The sequence below is a fragment of the Balaenoptera musculus genome, chromosome 14 (genome assembly GCF_009873245.2).
Source record: "Balaenoptera musculus isolate JJ_BM4_2016_0621 chromosome 14, mBalMus1.pri.v3, whole genome shotgun sequence".
Taxonomy (NCBI): domain Eukaryota; kingdom Metazoa; phylum Chordata; class Mammalia; order Artiodactyla; family Balaenopteridae; genus Balaenoptera; species Balaenoptera musculus.
Genome location: NC_045798.1, coordinates 40,642,404 through 40,655,984, shown reverse-complemented (window position 1 = coordinate 40,655,984; position 13,581 = coordinate 40,642,404). Strand labels below are relative to the sequence as shown.

The 13,581-nt window shown below is 42.2% G+C and overlaps 1 protein-coding gene across 1 annotated transcript in view; it reads left to right on the top strand.

The window, feature by feature from the left end:
- Positions 1-13,581, top strand: part of ANKRD29 (ankyrin repeat domain 29) — a 59,582-nt gene continuing 46,001 nt past the window's right edge. Inside the window, exon 1 of the mRNA XM_036824030.1 lies at positions 1-46. The gene's annotated coding sequence lies outside the window, so the exon portion shown is untranslated. The remainder of the gene's footprint in view (positions 47-13,581) is intronic.

The window sequence follows — 13,581 nt, the reverse complement described above, 5'->3', positions numbered from 1 at the left end:
TTTACAATGAAGCTTTTTCCTATCAGCCCAGAGCTAACCCTGAAAGGTAAGTGGGCCATTATTCTCATTATTATTATTCTCATTCTGTGGATGAGTGAAAATAAGGTAGTGAGCAATTAAATCATCTGGCTCAGGCTAAGTGGAGATTTAAGAAATGGAGCCTTCATTCTCTTGACATGAAGGTTAAGTAACTTATCTGGCAGAGATTTTGAGTGAAAATTAGAAAGCAGCCTCTAAATTATCCTCTTGAGTCATTTTCACATTTTCTCCTTTTGGGCCACCCTAAGTTTAAGGATTTGAACCCAGTTGAATGATCTCTGTGACCACAGGAGGCAACACTACTGGCAATGTTCAGCCATACTGCCCTTTGTTTCCATGTCCAAAATACCTCACTTCAACAAGGATTAAATAAAAAAATGATTGGAGCTATCTCAGCCCAATGATGGTACCCAGAGAAGACCAGCAAGAGTTTTTGCCATGTAGACAGAATCTCAGAATATCGAGTAGAGTTCCCTGTGTTATACAGTAGGTCCTTGTTGATTATAACCTAAATGGGAAAAGAATCTGAAAAAGAATGGATATATGTATAACTGAATCACTTTGCTGTACACCTGAAACTAACACAACATTGTAAATCAACTATACTCCAATATAAAATAAAAATTAAATTAAGAAGAAAAAAAACACCTAACTTCAGAGACATGTATTTTGGTAAGAATTTGCCCAAAACATCCAATAGAAGGTTATTTCACAATAAAAGATGAAAACTCTTGTGGTCAGAGGCTGGCCCAAAGATTTTTTTCTTGGTATCCTTTGAGATCTCCATAGGAGTTACCTTATACAGAGCAGCAGGTTGGTAAATACCTGTCAAAATTTACCAAGATCGAATTAATTTCACTTGAGCCCTAGAACCCAGGGTTAATAGGTAATTTTGTAACCATATAATCACTGAAATCTCTCATCTCTTTAATAACCCTCTTAATGCTGAGCAGTTCACAGAACAAATTGGGGTGCTAACTTCAATACTTTTTTTAAATTGAAGTATAGTTAATTTACAATGTTTTGTTAGTTTCAAGTGTACAGCAGTGTGATTCAGTTATACATATATATTCTTTTACAGATTCTTTTCCATTATAGCTTATTACAAGACATTGAGTATAATTCCCTGTGTTATACACAGGTAGGTGTATGTGTAGGTCCCTGTTGTTAACCTATTTTATATATATTAGTGTATATATGTTATTCCCAAGCTCCTAATTTATCTCTCCCCCACTACCCGCTATCCCCTTTGGTAATCATAAGTTTGTTTTCTATGTCTGTGAGTCTATTTGTTTTATAAATAAGTTCATTTGTATCATTTTTTTAGATTCCACATATAGATGATATCATATGATACAATACTTACTTGTTAAGAAGTCCATGTAGATTCAACTTGCTCATTTCTCTACTTTTTTACTCTAGATTTATAGTAGAGTACTGAATGATGTTTATGGGACTCACAAGCTATTTCCTTATCTCAGACACTGCGTTCTTCATGGATGATTCTGAGAGTAGCTGGTTAGACAGCCAGGCCTATAAATCAACTGGAAAATATGAGTGAACTTCATGCGTGGCTCTGAGGAGGTGGGAGGAGATGAGAGAGGGACAGAGTCAATGGTATGTAAATAATACTAAGAGGTGAGGAAAAGAAATACCAAAGAGTCATGGGGACTCTCAACATAATCTAGTCTGGGGGGATAAAATGACTAGCTGCCCACCAAGGATCGGTTCTCCCCTTCCATAGGGTAGAGTTGTTCTGAGAAGTGGCTGGTGGCCCCAGGGATACATTTCCCACCCGACTTGCATCTAGGTGTGGTCCTTGACTGATTCTGAACTAATGAAAAAGTGAGAAGTGGTCCATAAAAACCTCTTGCATGATCCTTCATGCTTTACCTCTTTTCCTGCCCGGAAGCCCAGGGCTCCAAAGCCCTTGGAGGTGGAGGACCACAGGATGGAAGGAGCCTGGGTCCCATGTGGGAGTCTGCCTCCTACACACCCGCACTGCACTCTTATAAATGAGAAACAGACTTTCATTAAATTAAATCACCAAGATTTGGGGGTTTTTCTGAAGTTAAAGTAGTGTTACCTTAACTAATACATCTTAATTATTATTGTTGTAATATTTTTACATATTCAGGAGCAGAAAGAAGACCCTCCTAATGAAATGTTCAATGGTAAATAAGAAGCTAACCAAGGCCTTACAACTAAGTTATCACATGGGTCATGACTCCATTTTTCTCATCTCACAAACTAAGTAGGCTTATTGTTTTATTTTAAAATTATGTTGGAATATTGAACTGGGTTCACTTGGGTTTAGCTGGACCAATAACATTAAACACCTGTTTGGTTTAGTTGTTGCCTGTTGCTTGCACTCTATTATGCTTAACATTCTTTAAAGTATTTTCCTATTAACTCTGAAGGCCAAAGTCCTTTTAGCTATTTCCATTTATGTGGGCCAGCAAATAAAATAGTATCAGATCTATTACCTTGAAACTACCCACTATCAAAGAAATATCTTAAAACTGTTCCTAATTTTTTTAATCCTACTGTTTAGACATCCTTAATTGTCTTTTCTCACCTCCTCAACAAACATACGCAGAAAAAGATCTTCCACTTAGGATATACCTCATTTTCAAAATATATGCAGTGGGACCAACCAACATGCCCCCTTCTTGGCTGATCCATTTCCATCAATGATAACACCAATTTGTCTAGTATCCCAGAGAAAAATTTTTGTGAACGTATATACCATAGCGCTAATTAATAGATGCTTAACAATCATTAATTCACTTTTCCCTTTTCTTTCCTCTATCAGACTGGAAAACATGGCTTTCTCATTGATTACTCTTTTCCCATGATCCCTTATGTTTACATGACATTGGTTACCATTCACCTGAATTCACTTATTTATCTCCCCTCCTGCTATCTCTACCTTCATCCAGACCACCCTCAACCACGCCAAGAGCAGCTACCTTGCTGCTCTCGCTGCCTCCAGTCTCTCTCTCTTACAGTCTATTTTGCATAACAGTGGAAGACCAGCATTATGTGCCAGATCAAGGTGTTGCCCAACTTCCTACTGCTCCACAGACTCTGGATTTGGCCTCATCCCCCTAAGTGTACTTATTTGTCCCTACTCTTGAGTACCCATCTTCTTCTCATGATCAGGGCTGCTCCCTCCTGTCAAATAAGATACCAAATTCTGTCCATTTCATTTCCTAAATAGTTCTCAATTTGGTTGCCTCAACTGCATTTCCATGGCCCCAGCCTTAATTCAAGACCACATTTTTCCCACCTGAGTTGTTACAGTCTTCCAACTCCATCCAGTCTTGTCCACATCGAATTCATCCTCCACACTGCTGCCAGAGGGATTTTTCTGAAGTTGACATGTCCAATATGGTAGCCAAGGGCTCCATGTGGCTATCTAAATTTAAGTTTAAAAATTAAAAATTTAGTTCCTCAGTACACTGGCTGCATTTCAAGTGCTCAATAACCGCATGTGGTTAGTGGTTACCATATTAAACAGAGAAGATTTTAGAACATTTTCATCACTGCAGAAATTTCCTTTGGGCAGTGCTGTTACTAGAATGTAAATTTGATCATGTCTCTACCCTGCTTAACACGTTTAATGTTTCTCATTGCTTAGGATAAAGTCTAAACTCTTTAGTAGGTTGGTTTGTAAGCTGGTCCATAAGCTGGCCCTAGGCTTCCATTCTGCCCTATCTCCTTATTACTTGCCTGCATTGGACCATAGTCTTCAGCCTTATTGAATGATTTCCTGTTCCTCAGTGAGTCTTCATGACTCTGCACATGGCTATATCTTCTGTCAGGAATGTCCTTCTTCACCTAGGTGTCAAGTATACTCCAATTTGCTCTTGAAACTTCACCTCAAGCATCACCTTACTCAGCAGACTTTCCATAGCCTTACCCAGGACTCTCCCTTTACTCTCAGAGTTGGCCGCTCCTGTCACTGTGCCCACACAGCGTACTATCCACACCTCTATGGAGCATTTAGATCTGCCTACTTATGAGACAGGGAGCTCTTTGGGGACAGGCACCAGGTTTAATTCACTTTGTATCCCCAGGGTCTAGCAGAGGGTCTGGAACAGAAGTAGGTGCCTAGAGGAGTATCAGTGTTCTTTCTTCCCTGCTCTTCAGCTGCTCCAAATGCCGTCACATTCTCCACCATTCGGCATAACTATCCAGCTGTTATCCCCTCCCAGTGCACTTGAACGTAGCCCTGTGGCCAGACTGTAGGTTACTAACAAAAAGGAGAACCAGGAAGATGCTGACAAATTGACTTGCAAGGCACCTGCCTTCTGAAAGGACAAGGACTCAGCCTTGAGAGTGTATAACCACCTTTCTTTAAGTGTCTGAGTGCCCTTGTTCTCTGCGTTCATAAAACCAGGGTCCTCCACCCCAGAGAGGAGTACTAGTAGAGCCAAACAGTTGTTGTAGTCAAGTCTACATGCACAGACTTGGATTAGTAACGGATTGTTCCAATTCTGAGACCATATCTCCTATGTTGAAAGGAGATGACTAAAAGTCTGAAATTCTTTACTGCTTTGTAGTCTATATTGCACCATTTAGCACATGGTTATGTTGTCTTACACTGTTTCCAACATTAAATATTATTTGTATTCAACTCCATCGTAGGTACCCTGAATGCAAGAAAAATGTGTCTTCCATACCACCTTGCATAGTGATAATAACTTAATAGGTGCTCAGTAAATATTTACGATTGATCGGTTGGCTTGGTTGGTGTAATCTGGTAAGTTTTTATAGTCCTTCATGCCATTAAGAGTGTTCCCAAATACTGATGCCATTTTACAATCTCTAGAACATCAGCTGGCTTTTCCAAGTAACGTAATTCTGCCTTATTCAGAAAAACAGAATTTGTATTTATATAACTTTTAAACATAATTTAGTTAAAAATTTTTTGTTTTATAATTAACTGTTACATCAGTGGCCCCCAGTGAACCACGCCTCTCAGAACTCCTGCCCTTGTGTTGTTCCTTCCCACATTGAGTCTGAGTTTGGTCCAGTGACTTGCTTTAGCAAATGAGGTATTAGCAAGTTTGATGCAAGCAGAGATTTGACAAGTGCTTGTCATCTTAGAATTCTCCCTCTTGGAACATAGACTGCATGCTGTAAGGAAGTCCAACCATACTGATGGAGAAAGAAGGTATGTAGAGAGAGATTCTGGAATATGTGAGACCATGCAAAGCATGTAAGCAAAGCCAGCTTGGTCTTAAAAGACCTTTTCAAGCCATCAGATCAAGCCACCTGCATGAGAGATCCTAGGTGAGACCAGCAGAACTGTCTAGCTGATTCCAGACCAGGTTGCTGAATCATGAACAAATGAAGAGTTGTTGTTTTAAGCCACTGGTTTATGGTCTCTTACACAACAGTAGACAACCACAATAGTCAGAAATTTGTCTCTTCTTATTCATCAATATGAGCTGATCAGTATCACCTACTACTTGCAGGTTCTATTCTTAAGTGCCTTGAGTTAGCATTAAAAGTGAAATATGAATACTCTTTCCAATTAGAGTGAGAAAGTTTTTATTTCTAGACACTTCTGGGAAACTGAGATTCTAGAATTTGACTTTTGCATTTAGAATTTTTTTCTATGTAGTTGATGCCTTTAAGACAAATTAAGTTTAAGTTTATCTCTTCTTATTTTCTTTCCCTGGCTTTTGCCCCTGGGTAAGTATCTAGGGAAAAGAAAAATTTGATCTCATGAATTTTATGCCCTGTTTTTTGCTCTTGCCAAAATGCTCTGTTAACTTCATTCCAAGTAAAAAAAAAAAAAAAAGTTCTTGTGAATATGATTTCTGCCACGGCATCAAAATTGTGCCAGAAAGGACAATTCTATAAAAATAGATTTCTTCATTCTGTATCTATGTGAATTCCACGCAGTCAGATACTCCTTTAGCAACTATCTTGTGAGTCATAGTTTTTCTGTGAAAGCAGGCTTTTTACCATTTGTGAGACCTCGGCCTCCCTGTTTCCCCTCAGCTTGGGTTTATATTTTATATTTCCTTCTTTCATTCTTTATGTACCTTTCATAGGTTGGGCTCCAAAGGAACTATTTCTCCCTTATCTCTCAGTTGGTAAAAGTGTGGTTTACCTTGAATAATAGTTTCTTTAATAAGTTCATCAAGCATTGGAAAGTCCACTAACATGATAAGCAAAAAGAATTCTAAAACTGGAAGAAAAAGCAAAAGCTCGTTTTTCAGTTGTTGGATGGTTTCAGAATGGTCATGCCTTGTTTAAATCATTGCTGATCAAAGTGTGGTCTGTGGACCACTTCCAGTCTATGAACTGTTATTGCAATGAGAAAAAGTACAAAAACTGAGAGTGTTTATAAACGTTTTTAGCAATTTCATATTGCCATGACATGTGATCATTTTTCTCATAACCCAGTTTTATTGTGTATTACAAAATATTGGTCAACGATGGATTGGAATTTTTTAATGGTCTTTCTTCACGGATGGTTTAAAAAGCACTAGTCTAAATGATCTCTCCAAGTGACCTTCCAGCCTCAGGCCTAGAACACTGTGGGACACAGATTGGGCAGTTAAGAAACATTTGTTGATTGATTGATGGTTACCTGATGGGTAGTTTCTAATCCTATGATGCTCTAATATTGTGTTAAATCTTTACCATTCATTAAACAGTACATACAACAAATGTACTCTTTTAGTCAGAGTTTTACAACCATTTTTTAAAAGGGCATGAAATAACCTGCCTAATTCTCTTGGCTCGGTATGACTAATTAATGATAGCCAAGTTTAGAGAACTCAAAAGAAAGGACACATATGCTAAAGTTAAAATTAGCTTTCACTTACTCCATAATAGCACTGACTGATTCAGCCGTCTTTGAGCAGGGAGATGGTGTAAGGTGTTGAGCTCAAGGTAAGGACTAAATCCATGACTCATTCCTTATGAAGAATAAATGCATCATTGGGTTATATTAGGTGAAAGCCACTCCTTACCCCTAGTACAGGAAGTCAGACTCCTTGAAGTTGTGTGTCTTTAAAATCACTCCCTATCCTAGGGGATCTTTACTAACTCAGATTCCGGATTAAGAAGGTGTGAATGCACAGCAGGTATTGCGTTCTTGATGTGTAGGTCTCTTCCTTCCCCACAGTACATCAGTTTCAGGGCAGCCTTGCTGCTGGTTTTGCTCTGACCTTTGCCCCAGTCCCGTTAATTGGGTTATTGCCTCCTTCCTGTATGATTTTAGGCAAGCCACTTAGTCTCTATGTGCTTCAGATCACTCATTGGAAAAATTTGTTTTTAATGAGGACAAGGGCACTGTAAAGAGTAAATGATATAACGTGTGTGAATGCGTCTGCGGCAGCGCTGGACCGGCCCCAGTTGGAGTTCACTGTCATTCGCCCTTCACCTTGCCCCTGCTCCCCGACCAAGCTTTCACCATGCAGTGCAGTGTAGTAGTTAAGCCCACAAACTGCAGAGTTCTAGACTTGGGTTTAAGTCCCAGCTCCCCCATCTACTAGCTTCTGTGACCTCATGACTTTGGGCAAGTTATTTAGGCTCTGTAAGTCTCAGTTCCTTCATCTGAAAAATGTTACCCATGGTGAGAGATTTGTGACTATTGAATGAAGTCATCCTTCTCAAGGGTCAAAAGCAATGACAGCACATAGCATGCCTCGAATTAAGCCAGCTATTGCTATTTTACGCCCAGTTCCAGAAACAAGTTTTGACCGATTGTGTCTGCATATCTGTCCCAGGGCCTGCCTAGGATCCTGATTTCTCAGAACCTGGAAGCTTTCTTTGCTCTTGCCATTAAGCATCAGTCCTTAGCGATCGCATTTCTGCTTCTACCTGCCGACCACCTCTGCTGCTGCCCTTTTTACCTTGCCAGAGCCCCAGCATCCTAGAGGGCTGTCAGGAGTCCTATGGAAGCTCTCACAGCCTTAGGATCCTCTGGTCAGCTGGTCTGCCTTGCCGACCACCTACTGTCTGCCCCCAGATTCCCCAGGACACGGCACTGGTCCCCAGGCTTCTTCACTTTCTGTTGGGAGCTTCTGGATCCCTGCCCCCTCAGTGAGCACGACTAGCCCCGGGATTGAGCCAGAGTGGCCTGGCCCTCAGGCCACCTGCTGAGCCCCAGCTCTGACAGGACTTGCTATGCAACAAGTCAAGGCCTTGGTCCCATCCTGGGATTGGTACATCACCTCCAGGTCAGAATGCTGGCACAAGACTGAAGGCAGATATTACAAGACCCGTTTTGTCTAGAAACCCTGTTTGATCGTGGCTTTCCTAGGAACTTCTGCTGACATTTCTCTTTCCAATGAAATCCTTTGGATTTCCCCACACACACCCTACCACTTTTTGTTTAGGGTTCTTTCTTCAGCCCCATCCCACTTTCTGGGGGAAGTGAGAATCCTACATCTGCATAAAAGGCATCGAAGCCAACAGTGGCCAGTGAGGGGCTGTGACCTAAGTTTGTTTGAGCTGCACCTTGCGGGGAGGGGGGTGTGGTGGTGATGGGAGTGTCCCGTACCAGCACAAGGTCCCTCATTCAACTCAAAATTCCAGAGCACACGCCCACTCACACACACACAGCACACATACACATACATGGAGTATCAGTTCATTTAAACACACACAGACACACAAAGATGGAGTCACAGCCCCTTAGTGCAAAAATAGGACTTTTTTTTTTTTTGCCTGCCCAATGGCCTCCCTTACAGGCTAGTAGCTACATGCCTTAGATTCCTGAGTAAGAGAAGAACGTCACAAACACAGACTCCAAATCTCATTAGAGAAAAGAGCATCAGAAGCTTTGATTCCGTATCTGAGAAGCTCGTGGATCCTCAGGTAATCTGAGAGAATTCCTTCAAAAATACTCAGTGAGCACCTACTATGTGCCAGGGCCTGGACTTGGCATTGGAGCTACAAAGAGAATGAGGCAAATATGGTTTCTGATTTAATGTGGCTCACCGTCTAATTTTCAGTCTCAGTGAAGTTCCTGTAACCTTACGCTGCCTTGCAGCGTAACCCTAGACTTAACCTCTAAGCTGTGAGAAGCCAACTAAGGAATCTTCACTGAAAGAATGAAGCTCCTGCCATACTCGAAACCTGCACAATTTTAAGACACAGTTTGGTACATTACTATATAATTGCCAAACAAGGGCTCCAAAAGTCAGTCTGTTATCTCCACAAACAAAATTAAACTTGAAGTCCACTCTTGCTCCCATGTGAGACTGTGAGAGAATTTCCACAGCAAGGGAGTCTTCTCGTCCATCTTCCCTAAGGATTGAACTCAGCCTTTTTGGCTTCTCTTAAATGGTTTTGGTTCAATTAAAGATTAAGTGAGGGACTTCCCTGGTGGCACAGTGGTTAAGAATCTGCCTGCCAACGCAGGGGACACAGGTTCGAGCTCTGGTCCGGGAAGATCCCACATGCTGCGGAGCAACTAAGCCCGTGCACCACAACTACTGAGGCTGCGCTCTAGAGCCCAAGAGCCACAACTACTCAGCCCACATGCCACAACTACTGAAGCCCATGCTCCTAGAGTCCACACTCCACAACAAGGGAAGCCACCACAATGAGAAGCATGTGCACCACGACGAAGAGTAGCCCCTGCTCGCCACAACTAGAGAAAGCCAGTGCGCAGCAATGAAGACCCAAAGCAGCCAAAAATAAATAAATAAATAAATTTATTTTAAAAATAAATAAATCAATAAATTTATTTTTTAAATAAGTAAATAAATAAATAATAAAGATTAAGTGAAACCAGTCCCAACTTTGGAAATAATTTAACCTGTGTGCACATTTCTGCTGCACTTTTGCCCCTATGGGTTTAACAACTTGGTAATAAAATTTAAGGACTGAGATTTCAGCTGATCAGCATTCAGGGTCCTCCAAACATTAAAAAATACAGCCCTTGCATGGTACTGCAAAGCCTCAGCGGAATGCTGAAGGCAGCTTCACTTAAGATGCACCTCCTCTGGGCCCACCCATAATAGATGCTTTTATTACCAAGGGCCAGATTACCAGCCCAGTGATAGAGTACTTTCCAGTTACTAACCCAGACTCTCTTTAAACAAATGTTGGAAACGAGGCAGCTGAGAGAGTTACACGATAATGCTAGACATAAAATAAAAATCAAACACTTCAAGCAAAATCTGGACATCTGACCAAGGGATGAAGGCTCCTGGGTTGGCATTTCGACCCCAGCACTTAGTCCACTGGGTCAGAGTAGCGCTGAGTGGGGGCAAGAAGGCTGGGTCTTTATACTCCCATGTCAATGTCATGAGATGTGGGCCCAGGGAAGAAAGCATGACCTTAGCAAGGTGGCTCTCTGTAGCTGAGGCAGTCCCAGAGGGCTAGCAGCTGAGAGTTATCTGCTGACAGCACTTGAGTAACTTGGGTGACAAGTCCTTCTGCAGAAGAATCCAGTTAGGGAGACACATGACCCAGACAGGCCCCCCAACCTTGTACACTCAGAACCACTTCATACGAGTGCTCGGAGCAGCACCTCTAGGATTCTGGGGGGCCCCTCTTCCTGGGAGGAAACATGGAAGAGGAAAGCTGGTGGGATACATCACAGCCCCCGCTGCTGCAGCTGGTCTCAGGACGGCAGCTAACGCTCCTCCTCTCACTCCTTGAACATCTGTTCCAGATTCCCCTCATCTTCAGCCAGCATGTCTGCCCATCCTGAAGACTTCTCAGGCTGGAGTTTCATCTTTTGTCCATTTACCCTCAAAAAATGGTCAAGAGATACCCAGGTAGAGCATCTGAATTCCATAAGTATTCCCCTTGCCCCACTGTGTAACTGCAGCCCTCCCTCCTCCTGATGACCGTGGTCAATTACACCTGCCAAGATGGTGACTCCCCTTCTCACCTGCTGCCCCTGGACACAAAGAACCTAAAGTGCCCAAGCCGTGGCCATAGGTTATAGTTCAGTAGAATTATTACTATGCCCATTGGTAGAAGTCTTCCCCTTTTTGGAAACCAGAACTTGGAAACTGGCAGAGCCTAGAGTTGCAGAGACAGGAAACACAAGTGGATCATTGGGAGTGATGGTAAGTGGGGCCACTCCCACTCCCCACCCCCCCGTCTGCAGACCCTCATATTCTTTCTATGGGACACAGCGCCATAGACAGCTCTTCGATTTAAACTGTATATTGTGTCCTGGAAAATGGTACCCTATGCTTGTAAAATACCATCTCCAAATTGGTCCTTCAGCTATGATTCAACAAGCCACCCCCAACACTGAAATGTGTGTCAGCTTTGGGTAATGTGAATGCCATGGGCTTCAGCCCATGACGGTACCTCCTTTGCTGTAAAGTGGGTCTCTTGGTTTAACATAACATTATTCTGGATCCTGTGCTAGTCTACTAGTCCAACAAACACTCCATAAGCTCCCAGATAGTGGTGGTTGGCTGACACCCCACAGGCAGGCGTAATGGCAAACCCATACCTAGAATGTGTCTATTCTTATCAAAAGAAATCATTGGCTTTCTAGGATGAAACATGTCCAGTATAGTCAATTTGCCAGCGAATGACCAGGCGATCTCCTCAAGGGATGACGGCATACTGGAGACTCAGTATTGAGGCCTATTATTGGCCATGTAGTGGCCACAGTAGCTAGATCAGGCTTGGTAAGTGGGAGCCCATACCCTTGGGCCCATTCAATGACCTTCATCCCTGCCACCACAGCTGCATCACTCACAAGCCCATCATGCCAGCACTGGGGAGGCCAATGATAGAGGCTGGTTGATGTCAACTGGTAAGTTATTTTTTCTGTTTGGTCATTTAGTGCCTTTCTTGTGGTGAATGCTCTCTGTTGAGCATTAATATGCATTACAAATCTCTTCTTACTTTCTGCCCACTCCCATGAGTCACCCACAGGGCTCCTCCAGAGCTCCTTCTCCCCAGTCCTCCAACACTTCTTCTTCCTAGGACATGACCACAAGTCCAGCCATTCTCCTCTGCCATGAGTCATAGATAGACTCACCTTGGGCCACTTCTCTTTCCATGCAAAGTGGATGACCGTGTCCTCCACCTGCAGTTCTGTTTTTCAAGCCACCTCTGAATGGGACTACAGTGCAGCCACTATCCATATTAACTTATACTCATATACATCCCCCATCCTACCAGGCAGGCCAAGAACCAGGCTTCAGCTCCTTCCTGCTCCATCTGGTTGGCCAAAGGGCTTCCCCATAGATCAGCAAGTGTAAGCTGAGAGAGGTACAATCGTACAGGTTTGCCTGTGCCCTCTGATCCTGCTCAGACTCAATCTCAGATGTACCACTTCCACCTTATGATGGATTATTGCTGGCTCCACCCAAGCTTATGACAGAACCTAGCTCATGATGGAAAGTTCTGGCCATATGGCTACTTGATGTCCATGGTCAAGCACTCTGTCTTTACCAGGGCTCAGTAGCCTCCATCTTGGGTTCTTCCGGGGCTTTATCTACTCCCTGGCTGGGTGGGTAGTCTCCCGTTTAAGTTCATGTCAGGTTTCTGAGCTATTATTAGAAAGGAGTTCTCATTTCCATGTTTACATGACTTAACTCCATGCCTAAGTCAACTGCGCTCCAGGTACCAGCTGGAAAATGAACCTCAAACTGAGCCATTCAATGACTTGAGAAGAACAGTATTTATATAGAGGACCATTTAAGGGTCAGTGGTCCCCCCAATCCTCCTGGAAGCCAGCCCAGCAGATGCTGGGCCTAAGCTGCACTATTTTGAGTTCTCCTGAATTCCTCTGATGTTAGGTTGTCAGCCTGCATGAAGGAATAGCCCCAAATCAGCTCTGTGGAATTTACCAATGCATTTACCATAACGATAATGCTGAGGAAGCTGTGTGTTGCTCTGTACAGTTTTAGTTCTGCCTGTAATAGTTGACCCTTTCACATGCAGCTGGAGGGTTTTGATCTTAGGGACACTCATGAACCATAAAAATGATGGTGTCCCAGCTCTGTGTTGGTTGTTGAAAAGCCAAGTGTATCCCTCCTGCCTCCCCTTTTGTGTTCTCCCTTATTCCTGACTTTGTGTTATCTTTCCTGTTTTCAGTTTCTCTTTGTCCCATTTTTTAAAATTTCTTATTTTATTTTCACCCTGTTTTATTCTATGCAATTGTTTAAGAGAATTTAAATAATGTCTGGCAGGGGTATAAATAGCAAACAAATAAGTAGAAAGCTTAGCGCATATAATGTTTGCCTACACAGTCAGCATTCAGAAAAATCCAAAATAATAATTTAATCAGCCTGGATGGAGGTATAAAACTGCCAGAGAATTTCTGTAAAGCAATTGGTAGTTATGAATTAGCAGCCTTTACAATGTTCATATGTTTTGGCTCTGGAATTCTAGAAATTTATCTTAGTATGAAATAATGAGAGGTGTGGATAAAATTTAGGTATGAAATAATTACTCTAGGATTATTTTTAATAGGAAAACTAAAAGCAATGAAAGGTCTTATAATAGGATAAAGGCTAAATCAATTATAGTATACCTCAATTTTAAATGCGCCATTAAAAGCAAGATTTTCAAAGAATTTTT